Source organism: Oncorhynchus mykiss, chromosome 23 (assembly GCF_057628025.1).
Source record: "Oncorhynchus mykiss isolate SJ-2025 chromosome 23, ASM5762802v1, whole genome shotgun sequence".
Lineage (NCBI taxonomy): Eukaryota > Metazoa > Chordata > Actinopteri > Salmoniformes > Salmonidae > Oncorhynchus > Oncorhynchus mykiss.
In genome coordinates this window covers 949,952-963,112 of record NC_143044.1, presented here as the reverse complement: position 1 = coordinate 963,112, position 13,161 = coordinate 949,952, and the positions used below count along the sequence as shown (strand labels likewise).

The window sequence follows — 13,161 nt, the reverse complement described above, 5'->3', positions numbered from 1 at the left end:
CTTGCAGGCATTATGAGCTATGTGAGCTGGGCAATTAGCTTACAGAATGGGATTGTTGGCACTGCTCAATAACTGGTAAACAGAGAGGTGTTTTCCAAAGTTGACATTGGCATTATCTGCTGCATAGGGCTGTGATGATGTGTCTAATATCCAGTTCATGCTTTTCCAGACAGTTCATCAGAGCTTGATGTATACCATTTGCAGTTTCACCATTGTCTTCATAAAAGTCAAGTAACTTGCACTGCACTCCATCAGACACAGAAATATCTCACGCACACTGGAAACATGTTTCTATTTCCCTTGTTTGAGGCATCACTGGCAACTGAGAAATAGACGGGCTCACCTTCGGTTGGGGACACAGTGTTTGGTCCTAAAACATTCATTGTAATCGTCTCAGCTTCCGTTCTTCCCAAGTGCATCTTCACACCATTTGAGTCATGAAAGAAAGCACCTTTGATCTTAACAAGACAGTCGGTGCTGTTGTAGCTGAGTCTGTGTTTAACCGTATGGTACGCAGTAACCATATGGTACGCAAGTAAGGCTTCACTTGCCGGGATTTTGTTATTTTCACGAAGAATGCACCGATATTGCTAGCACCTTCAGCTAATTTGGCCTTCTTGTGCATTTCTGTGGATGCATGCTGAGGTAGATCATTCTTTCCTCCATGGCCAATTGAAAATTCCCGAAGGCATAAAGTACAGAAAGCTTTCGTCGAGTCACCACTGACGGGCTTAACCCACGTCTATTTTTGCTTCCTATTGTTTGTTGTAGCTGAACAGTATTTACTTTTTTGCAGGTTTATCCATATTTCCTTGATATGCCGACCCGACCGAACAGCAACAGATTATTTTTTTATTTATTTTTTATTAATTTCAAATCAATACATAAAGCACATGAGGGAACACAAGCATACATAGATTACAAACAATAGGCAATCGAGCTAGGGGGTACAATATCACATTACAATTACACAAGGACCTTAAGGGACATGCATATACTTACAATTCTAACAGCTTTTTTGTTAGTAGAGCATTTAACTGTCTTAAATACAGTTACATTTCTTTTTGTAGGGTACGAAAATGTGGTTTTCTGTTTGTAAATTTACATTTGTGTATATGAAATTTGGCCAAAAGAATAATGAAATGAATTACATAAAAATGATTCCACTTATTTATATTGTATGTAAAGAATCCAAACAGTACATCTCTCCACAATAGTGTAAAATCTTCATAAATGTGTTCAATTATAAACCTACTGATGTCTTGCAACAGTTTTCTTACATGCATACAATGCCAAAAAAGATGCACAACTGTTTCTGGGTGGTCATTACAAAAGGAGCAATTTGAGTTGATGTTTTCCTTAAACTTCTTCATATAGTGGTTGGCAGGATAATATTTATGAATAATTTTAAAGAAAACTTCCTTAATATTGTTAACAAATAGGTATGTGGCAACATTGAAACTTTTTTCCAACAGATATTATCAATAAATCCATTCCAATAAGGCATGACATGGTATAGATACAACATCCTGCTGAAACAAGGATCATATCGCTCTGTTGTTGAATGGACCAAAAGAGAAACAAATCTTTCCTTGACATGTTCCTGAATAACATAGCAACACCTGAGGGAATGGCATCTAAAACAATTGCAAAATCTTTAGGTGTTACGGGGACCTTGTAAAGTGATAAGAATTCTTTATAACTGAGTAAAAGACCCTCTGCATTTACCAGTTGGCTCACCAATAGGATATTATTTCGGAACCAATATTCTAAAAACAGAGGTATTTTTATACAATATATCCCGATTATTCCATATATAATATCTGTGTGGAGAAAAATTGTGTTTATAAATTAAGGACCATGACAAGAGAACCTGCCGATGAAAAGCAGAAAGTTTCACTGGAACTTTGTCAATATTATAATTGCAAAACAACATGAAGTTAAGGCCACCAAAAGTAGAGAAGACATGATGAGGAATAAAATTCCAGATAGAAGTGGGTCTTCTTAGGAATTGTTTTATCCAATTGATCTTAAAAGTATTATTTAAAGTAGTAAAATCCAGAAAATTCAGTCCTCCATTCTCATAAGTGTTCATTACAACAGTTTTCCTAATGTAATGGGTACGGTTTCTCCAAAGAAAGTTGAAAAGCATCTGGTCTATCTCCTTGCTTATTTTACGGTCAAGATATAAAGATAGCGCACCATATGTTAGTCTAGAGATACCTTCAGCCTTGGTTATTAGGACTCTACCTTTTAAAGATAAGTCCCTCTATAGCCATTGATTTAGCTTCTTCTGTTTTTTTTAATAAGAGGGTTACAATTTAGTAAGCCTCTAGACTTCTGATCCTTTGTAATGGTTATGCCTAAATATGTAAGTTCTTCTTTTACTGGAATACCATAATATGATGATGTCACACAATCTTTGACAGCCATGAGTTTACATTTCTTAATGTTAAGATATAGACCAGACGCTTTGGAAAAGGATTGTATCACATTGATCGATATGGGAATTTGGTTAGCGTCTTTCAGGAAAAGTGTAGTATCGTCAGCCAGCTGGCTTATAATAATGTATTTACCAGCTATGGAGATACCTTGTACAGGACTATTATTTAAAGAATTTGCAAGAAGTTGGGTGATTAATAAAAACAGGTACGGAGAGATAGGACAACCTTGCCTAATTCCTCTCTTTAACTCAAATCTAGGTGAGGTGCCATATTTCAATTTGATAGAGCTGTTACCATTTGCATAGAGAGTCTTTATAGCCTTACAGAAAAAATCCCCAAAGCCAAGTCTCTCAAGGGAGTGGAAGAGAAACTGATGCTCTACTGTGTCAAATACTTTATAAAAATCTAAAAAATAATATGAAACAGCAACAGAAATTACTTTGCAGGAATTTGGCGCGTTTACGCTATACTGTGATTGGATGAATATACGGGACAAGGGAGGTCCGGTATGGGACAAACCAATTTAGCCCAATATAAGGGACATATCCGCTAACACGCGACAGTTGGCAACCCCAGATGACACAGCCCATTAAGAGTGGTTCTGAAGCTTCTCGGTGTAGACCTGAGGTAGACCTGAGGAAGACCAAACATATATTTGCTAGGCTCTCAAACCAAATCTTCTTCTAAGTGTTTTTGCCATCCTTAATTTACTAGCTACAATCTCCCTTTTTTGTAATGAAGTAATTACAACAGTTCGAGTAACTTTCTTCACCTGTTGGTGTCAGCAAAGACACAATCACTGAGTATTGTGGAATATCTATATGAACGACCGATAGACTAGAAAAGATTATCGGCTTTGATGATAGTCCCACTACTGTACATAGCAAAACTGCCGCTATGCCAGCCCAACACTCACCGCCTGAGCCACGAACACTGGACAATGCCGAAGAATGTCTAGCTGGGAAAATCAGCAGCAGCAGCAAGGTGCAGTATTGAGAAAAGTATTAATTGACACAGTGAACAAAATCTAACTCATGCTGCACATAAGGCTTGAGTCGACGTGTCCGGACATGCGTGCAATAAGCCATCTATGTGACCTGTTACCAAATATTACGATAACTAACCCATTCATATATGGTGTTAGCTAGCTAGCTACATTAACTACTATGCTAGCTAGCCTGCTAGATAAACATGGTGCTATGATATTTGATAGGAGATATTTAGCCAATGTATCTAACTAACATTAGCTGGTTATCATTTTTACATGCACATACACATATACAAATGTACAGTGGGTATACAGTGGATGTACACATTTACAATATCAGTAAGAATACAGTATATCTAAATGCAGGGAGATGGACAGAGTGCAATGCAGTGCAGTTCACAGATGGCTTGATGCGGTGTTCAGCATAGAGTGCATAGTCCTTTAGTCTTTATAGGCCAAATGGCCGGTTGGTGAGGGCAACAGCCCGGGGGAAGATACTTTTCAGGTGGCGGGAGGTTTTGATCATGAGTGACCTGAACCGCCTGCCAGAGGTGAATTTTTGGAGGAGGTGGTGACTGGGGTGGGATGGGTCTGCGATGATCTTTCCTGAACACTTCCTTGCCCGATTGAATTTCGTCCTGGCAACCAAATTGTTTAGAGATGAGTCCTTACAGCTAAAAAAAATAATAATCTCCCAATCACAGAAAACTACTAAAAATACTTGTTTCATAAATTATCACAAATCATGATGTTACGTTGGACCAATTTGTATCGAATAGATATTTTTTATTCTCAAACTAACAGCAGAGCCTATATGATGTCCTTCCATACACGCAAGAGTGATTGATGTGTGACGCGTAAGAGTGATGCTCCTATGCAAACAAAGTTTGATCAGCAGGCTAATATAAGTCCCCAAATGGAAGGCAAACAGATTGTTTGTCATCTGTAGCACCATAGACTCCGCTGAGCAGCTAAAACAACTCGATAACTGCATTGACCTGTATTGTAAATAGGCCTATGCCATCTTAATTTACCCAGTTTATCAAGAGATTTAGCTTTAAAAAACATTATTACATTATGTTGTTATGTAGTTAGATTGTACCATTTGATTTGAAAATTGCTACTTTAATTAATGCATACAGGGCCTTCAGAAAGTTCACACCCCTTGACTTTTTCCACATTTTGTTGTGTTACAAAGTGGAATTAAAATGGATTTAATTGTAATTTTTTGTCAACTGTCTACACAAAATACTAATGTCAGTGGAAGAAAACAATTTTTTTCATAGAAAATAACACTAATACTGTACATCTTGATTAGTTAAGTATTAAACCCCCTGAGTCATTACATGTTAGAATCCCATTTGGTAGCGGTTACAGCTCTCACAGAGTCTTTCTGTGTAAGTCTCTTAGAGCTTTGCAAACCTAGATTGTACAACATTTGCCAATTATTCTTTTAACATTTTTCAAACTCTGTCAAGTTGGTTGTTGGTCATTGTTAGACAGCCATTTACAAGTCTTGCCATAGATTTTCAAGCCAATTTAATTCAAAACTGTAACTAGGCCACTAAGGAACATTCAATGTCGTCTTGGTAAACAACTCCAGTGTATATTTGGCCTTGTGTTTTAGGTAATTGTCCTATTGTAAGGTGAGTTTGCAGAATGAACCAGGTTTTCCTCTAGGATTTTGGCTGTTAGGTCTATACTGTTTATTTTTATCCCCCCCAAAAACGTCCTTGCTGATGACAAGGATACCCATAACATGATGCAGCCACCACCATGCTTGAAAATATGAAGCGTGGTATTCAGTAACGTGTTGTGCTGGATTAACCCCAAACATAAGGCTTTGTATTCAGGACAAAAAAAAAGTACATTTCTTTGACACATTTTTTTTATGGTTGTCACGCTATGACCTTTATTTCCTTTGTTTTGTCTTTATTTAGTATGGTCGGGGCGTGAGTTAGGGTGGGCAGTCTGTTTGTTTTTCTATGTTGGTTTTTGTGTTCAGCCTAGTATAGTTCTCAATCAGAGGCAGGTGTCGATAGTTGTCTCTGATTGAGAATCATACTTAGGTAGCCTGGGTTTCACTGTTGGTTTGTGGGTGTTTGTTTCCGTGTGAGTGTTTGTCGCCAGACGGTACTGTTTCGGTTTTCGTTTTCATCACATTGTTTATTGTTTTGTATTTCAGTGTTCAGTTCGTTTTTAATAAATCGTCATGAACACCACGCTGCATCTTGGTCCGATCCTTACTTTTCACTCTGTCATTTATGTTAGTATTGTGGAGTAACTAACATGTTGTTGATCCACCCTCAGTTATCCCCCCCATCTACCAATATATGCCCTTCTTTGTGAACCATTGGAAAACCTCCCTGATCTTTGTGCTTGAGTCTGTGCTTAAAATTCACTGTTCAACTGAGGGACCTTACAGAGAATTGTAAGTGGGATACAAAGATGGGGTGGTTGTTTAAAAAATCATGTTAAACACTATTATTGCACACAGAGTCAAAACTGTAACTGTAAACATTTCTAAGAACATAATTCCACTTTGACATTATTATTTAATTATAAAAAAAATAAATGTAACCTTTTTAACTAGGCAAGTCAGCTGGTCTCAATACCCTTCCTCACACATTTGTCATGTTCTATGATCCTCTAAAGCCTAATTTCCATTGGAACTTTGAAGTCAACACAGGTTGGGCTGGATTTAGTGGGCAAGCTCGAATTGGGTTTCTACTTTCTAACGTTATCTAGCTAGCTAAATGGTTAGTGTCGTTGCTAGGATAACAAGTTAGCTAGCTAGCTTAATTCCTACCTTGCTTGCCCTTGCATTGGATATTAGCTGTAAAAATAAAGAGATTCACACACTCATATATATATATATATATCTCCCAGTAATTAATTGGGTAAATCACCAACTTCTTGGCATCGCTGTGCCTTCAGTGTAATGTTATGAATGCTTGAACCAGGTTATGTAGACAAACAGTGCAATTAGCGCAACCAATGACAATAGTGAGTGGTGTGTCATATTTACATTTAATGAGAATGAATTGAGTGAAACTGTTAAACAATAGTTTATAACATTGAATATATTAGGCTATTGTTATCATATGGAAACATAAATATTGTACATAATGTTAGCATCAACATACATTATTGTTTAATTCAATTTAACACACGTGTGTGTGTGTGTGTGTGTGTGTATATGTAATTGTTACCTATTTCATTACATTGTTTTGTTACATGTAATCTTTTGGTTCAACCATAATGCATAATAAGCATCATCAACAGGGGGGAACATATTGGGTGTGTCCATTTATAAGACTTGTTCATAAAAGAGAGAACTGTTCATAAAGAAGGGCCTGAGATCAAAGTCAATATTCAGATCACTAGGGGTCAATGTTTTTAGATATATCCAGTAAGACTCCCTTTGTAGTGGTAGGATCTCGGTGTTACCACCTCTCCTTGGTAGAGCAACATGCTCAATGCCTGTGTATTTGAGAGAAGAGAGAGGATGGTTAGCTTCAACAAAGTGAACTGCTACTGGATAGTCAATGTTCTTACACCTGATTGGGCTGCGGTGTTCAGCTATGCGTTGTTTTAATTGTATTTTTGTTTGTCCTACATAGGCTTTCCCACATGAACAGGTGATGAGATAGATTACTCCCTTGGTCTTGCATGAGATGATACCCCTAACAGCTTTCAATAAGACCTGGCCAGCTAAAATTTCTGCTAGCTAACAGTAGCTAGCCAGCTTTTTTTCAATTCTGATTTGCTAGCTAAAGTTAGGTAGCTAGCATTCTAGGACTGACTGTTCTCATAAAAGTTTATTTTGTAGTGCAAAAAATAATGAAGGATCCAGCTATGGTGGTAATTGGTATCATGTCTGACTACTGCAGTACTGCTTGTCTATGTGCAAGCTAACAGGACCAGATGAGCTAGCAAAACATGTTGTCAGCATCCAGCAGTGATCAGCTAGCTGATGGTTGCATACTACTCGAGCTAGCACAAGTTTTGAAAATGGGCTGCGCTGGCCTGGGTTTACCCCTGACTGCGCTCGAATTTGAGAATTACATTCCAGCCAGCTCGAATTTGGCCCTAGTTTTAAGTGCCAGTGGAAACGGGGCTTTATTCAGCTCAACGAAGGCCTTCTGCTGCTATATAAACACACAGAGAAAATGTTTCCTGTTAATCTTTGAACTATTGATTTCAGAGGTCTGACCTCTCTGGCATCGCTCATGCTCTTTCTGGAGCTGCTCCACCTCCACATTCAGGCTGAGGGAAAACCAGGGGCGCAACTTTAGTTTTAGAAGTGGGGGGCGGCATTAATTTTTAAAGTGTCCAGTTGGATAAACACTCCAAACAGCCTACCCGACTGCTCGGAGGCGTCTGCATGGTCCTAAAGCACACAGTTGCCTGTTTTGTATCACATTCCAATGATAAAACTGGGGGAGACAAAAATGTAATTGTGACATGCCCCCCCCCCCCCCCCCCCCCCCCCCCCCCGCCATCCCCAGTGAAAGTTGCGTAATGTCATGTTTGCACTGTTTCCCCCTATCAGTGAACAATGTGTGGGGAAATAATAGAGATGTGACTTAGCAGGATCAACAAGCTGCTTTGTGAGCTCGAGAGTTTGGTTAAGGGGGAGGGGAAGTAGATATTACAAATAGTTGACACATTGTGTCATACTGTGTGCACACGACATCTGATTTACGGATAAGCGATTCAGTTTCTCTTAGTGTTCTGGATAGATTTTGTATCCTACTCTGTCCTTTATGCTGTACACATGAAACATGACCTAATTAGAATGTTTGGTAGCATGTACAGTGCCTTCGGAAAGTATTCAGATCAGATGACTTTTTCCAAATTTTGTTACGTTACAGCCTTATTTGGAAATTTATTAAATCGTTTAATCCCACTCATCAATTTACACATAATGACAAAGCAAAAACAAAGCAAAAATGTATTACAAATAAAAAAACATAGGGACGGTGCAAGGAATCCTCCAGACAAGACACTTGGCATTCGGGCCATCTTGGTTTTATCAGACCAGATAATCTTGTTTCTCAGGGTCTGACTCCTAGCGGGCTGTCATGTGCCTTTTTTAGTAAGAAGTGGCTTCCATCTGGCCAATCTACCATGAAGGCCTGATTGGTTGGAGTGCTGCAGAGATGGTTGTCCTTTTGGAAGGTTTTCCCATCTCCACAGAGGAACTCTAGAGCTCTGTCAGAGTGACCATTGGGTTCTTGGTCACCTCCCTGACCAAGGCCCTTCTCCCACAATTGCTCAGTTTGGCCAGGCGGCCAGCTCTAAGAAGAGCCTTGGTGGTTGAAAACTTCTTCCATATAAGAATGATGGAGGCCACTGTGTTATTGGGGAACTTCAATGCCGCAGAAATGTTTTGGCACCCTTCCCCAGGTCTGTGCCTCGACACAATCCTGTATCGGAGCTCTACGGCCAATTCCTTCGACCTCATGGCTTGTTTTTTGCTCTGACATGTACTGTCAACTGTGGGACCTTTTATATAGACAGGTGTTTGCATTTCCAAATCATGTACAAAAGCATCAAATAGCCCCTGTGATATGCAAGTGTTTAGGGAAGTTAGGAACCAACAGGCAGTTCGGAAAGCTAAGGCTAGCTTTTTCAAACAGAAATTTGCATCCTGTAGCACAAACTCAAAAAAGTTCTGAGACACTAAAGTCCATGGAGAATAAGAGCACCTCCTCCCAGCTGTCCACTGCACTGAGGCTAGGAAACACGGTCACTACTGATAAATCCACAATAATTGAGAATTTCAATAAGCAGTTTTCTACGGCTGGCCATGCTTTCCACCTGGCTACCCCTACCCTGGTCAACAGCCCTGCGCTCCCCACAGCAACTCGCCCAAACCTCCCCCACTTCTCCTTCACCCAAATCCAGATAGCTGATGTTCTGAAAGAGCTGCAAAATCTGGACCCCTACAAATCAGCCGGGCTAGACAATCTGGGCCCTCTCTTTCTAAAATGATCTACTGAAATTGTTGCAACCTCTATTACTAGCCTGTTCAGCCTCTCTTTCATATTGTCTGAGATTCCCATAGATTGGAAAGCTGCCGTGGTTATCCCCCTCTTCAAAGGGGGAGACACTAGACCCAAACTGCTACAGACCTACAGTGCCTTGCGAAAGTATTCGGCCACCTTGAACTTTGCGACCTTTTGCCACATTTCAGGCTTCAAACATAAAGATATAAAACTGTATTTTTTTGCGAATAATCAACAAGTGGGACACAATCATGAAGTGGAACGACATTTATTGGATATTTCAAACTTTTTTAACAAATCAAAAACTGAAAAATTGGGCGTGCAAAATTATTCAGCCCCCTTAAGTTAATACTTTAGCGCCACCTTTTGCTGCGACTACAGCTGTAAGTCGCTTGGGTTATGTCTCGATCAGTTTTGCACATCGAGAGACTGAAATTTTTTCCCATTCCTCCTTGCAAAACAGCTCGAGCTCAGTGAGGTTGGATGGAGAGCATTTGTGAACAGCAGTTTTCAGTTCTTTCCACAGATTCTCGATTGGATTCAGGTCTGGACTTTGACTTGGCCATTCTAACACCTGGATATGTTTATTTTTTTAACCATTCCATTGTAGATTTTGCTTTATGTTTTGGATCATTGTCTTGCTGGAAGACAAATCTCCATCCCAGTCTCAGGTCTTTTGCAGACTCCATCAGGTTTTCTTCCAGAATGGTCCTGTATTTGGCTCCATCCATCTTCCCATCAATTTTAACCATCTTCCCTGTCCCTGCTGAAGAAAAGAAGGCCGAAAAAGTTTGAAATATCCAATAAATGTTTTTCCACTTCATGATTGTGTCCCACTTGTTGTTGATTCTTCACAAAAAATACAGTTTTATATCTTTATGTTTGAAGCCTGAAATGTGGCAAAAGGTTGCAAAGTTCAAGAGGACCGAATACTTTCGCAAGGCACTGTATATCTATTCTACCCTGCCTTTCTAAGGTCTTTGAAAGCCAAGTTAACAGACATTACCGACCATTTTGAATCTCACCGTACCTTCTCCGCTATGCAATCTGGTTTCAGAGCTGGTCATGGGTGCACCTCATCCACGCTCAAGGTCCTAAACGATATCATAACCTCATCGAAAAGAGACATTACTGTGCAGCTGTATTCATCGACCTGGCTAAGGCTTTCAACTCTGTCAATCACAACATTCTTATTGACAGACTCAACAGGGTTGGTTTCTCAAATGATTGCCTCACTTGGTTCACCAACTACTTCTACGATAGAGTTCAGTATGTCAAATCGGAGGGCCTGTTGTCCGGACCTCTGGCTGCTGGTGATTCTTTGATCCACCTCTACGCAGATGACACCATTCTATATACCTCTGGCCTTTTGTTGGACACTGTGTTAACTGACCTCCAGGTGAGCTTCAATGCCATTACAACTCTCCTTCCGTGGCCTGCAACTGCTCTTAAATGCAAGTAAAGCTAAATGCATGGTCTTCAACCGATTTCTGCCTGCACCTGCCCGCCCGTCCAGCATCACTACTCTGGATGGTTCTGACTTAGAATATGTGGACAATTACAAATACCTAGGTGTTTGGTTAGACTGTAAACTCACCTTCCAGACTCACATTAAACATCTCCAATCCAAAATTAAATCTAGAACCGGCTTCCTATGTCGCAACAAAGCATCCTTCACTCATGCTGCCAAACATACCCTGGTGAAACTTACCATCCTACCGATCCTCAACTTCGTCGATGTCATTTACAAAATAGCCTCCAACACTCTACTCAACAAATTGGATGCAGTCTATCACAGTGCCATCCGTTTTGTCACCAAAGCCCCATATACTACCCACCACTGCGACCTGTATGACCTTGTTGGCTGGCCCTCGCTTCATACTCGTCGCCAAACCCACTGGCTCCAGGTCATCTTCAAGTCTCTGCTAGGTAAAGCCCCACCTTATCTCAGCTCATTGGTCACCATAGCAGCACCCACCCGTAGCACGTGCTCCAGAAGGTATATCTCACTGGTCACCCCATAAAACAATTGTTCCTTTGGCCGCCTCTCCTTCCAGTTCTCTGCTGCCAATGACTGGAACGAACTGCAAAAATCTCTGAAGCTTACCTCCCTCACTAGCTTTAAGCAACAGCTCTCGGAGCAGCTCACAGATCACCTGTAAATGGCCCATCCAATCTACCTCATCCCCATACTGTATTTATTTATCTTGCTCCTTTGCACTCCAGTATCTCAACTTGCACATTCATCTTCTGCACATCCTACCATTCCAGTGTTTTTAATTGCTATATTGTAATTACTTTGCCACCATGGCATATTTATTGCCTTACCTCTCTTATCCTACCTCATTTGCACATGCTGTATAAAAAATGTTCTACTGTATTATTGATTGTTTGTTTATTCCATGTGTAACTCTGTATGTGTCGAACTGCTTTGCTTTATCTTGGCCAGGTCGCAGTTGCAAATGAGAACTTGTTCTCAACTGGCCTACCTGGTTAAATAAAGGTTAAATAAATCAAATAAAAATGTAATTTACCACAGGTGAACTCCAATCAAGTTGTAGAAACATCTCAAGAATGATCAATGGAAACAGGATGCATCTGAGCTCAATTTTGAGTCTCATAGCAAAGTGTCTGAATACTTATGTAAATAAGGTACATCTGTTTTTTGTATTTTTATACATTTGCTAAAATAAATAAAAACGTTTTGTTTTGTCATTATGGGGTATTGTGTGTAGATTGCTGGGGATTTTTTTAATTTAATCAACTTTAGAATAAGGCTGTAATGTGGAAAAGTGAACGGGTTGGAATACTTTCTGAATGCACTATGTTTTGAGAGTGTCAAACTCTATGAAATGTCTCTCTTTTGAGTGGGTGGGGTTGAACAGTTTGGCATGACTCTTACCGGTCAGTTTCAGCCTCTCTCTGCTTTAGCTCCTCTGTCCTACTCTGTTGCTCCGCCTTCATCTTCCTCAGCATGGAGTCAATGGCACTCAGATCCCAGTTCCATAAAATGGCAATCACAGCCATCCCAAGAAGCCACCTGGAACATGCCAACAAACACATAAGCCCAAACAAGGCTTGTAAAACACATACACAGACACCCTCTGTCTCTCTCTCGTTCTCAAACACACACACACACACACACACACACATACACGCAGAGATATAGAACCTTGATTATTGCATGCCTGCTCTGGAGTGCTGACATCACCTGCGTGGGTCCTCGGGTCTGCCCCCAGCTGAACTGCTCCAAGATGGCACCCAAAAAGGAGCTCTGTAGATTGGCTGCCATCCAAACACACCCTATTAAAAAAAACACTACCTTACATACTTCTGCAATTGCTAAGGCCTTAGGCATGGACACCTAACTCCAATATTCAGAAGTTGTTTGCCTGCTGGAGGACGTTTGCATATGACCTATGCTCCACAAAGAAAGGGTTTAAGTCAAGTCATGCCTTTTTGCCTATCAATAGTTTGTATGTGTCAATGGGAATTGGTGGGGGAACACTCAATCTCACCTAACCAAGAGCTAATATTTCTGTTAGCGCTGTATTATCTCACCAGTGTGTTCTCTCCACCAATAGGGTGATAACCTCCAGCTGATCCCACCTTCTGCTTCTGACACTGATGTGTTGCTGATGGCATCTGTGATGTTGATCATGCAAAGTTGGTTTAGCAGCCACGGGCACGTTTTGTGTCTCTGTCATAGACCTAG

General features: G+C 40.3%; 1 long non-coding RNA gene across 1 annotated transcript; it reads right to left on the bottom strand.

Annotated features, from left to right (window-relative positions):
• Window positions 1–6,439: 6,439 nt before the first annotated feature.
• On the bottom strand, window positions 6,440–12,673 carry LOC118943896 (uncharacterized). The gene is made up of 3 exons (XR_016490852.1): window positions 12,619–12,673; window positions 12,349–12,486; window positions 6,440–6,915 (listed from the first exon to the last, which is right to left on the bottom strand). It is a non-coding gene; the product is annotated as an uncharacterized LOC118943896 (long non-coding RNA).
• Between the last annotated feature and the right edge of the window lie 488 nt (window positions 12,674–13,161).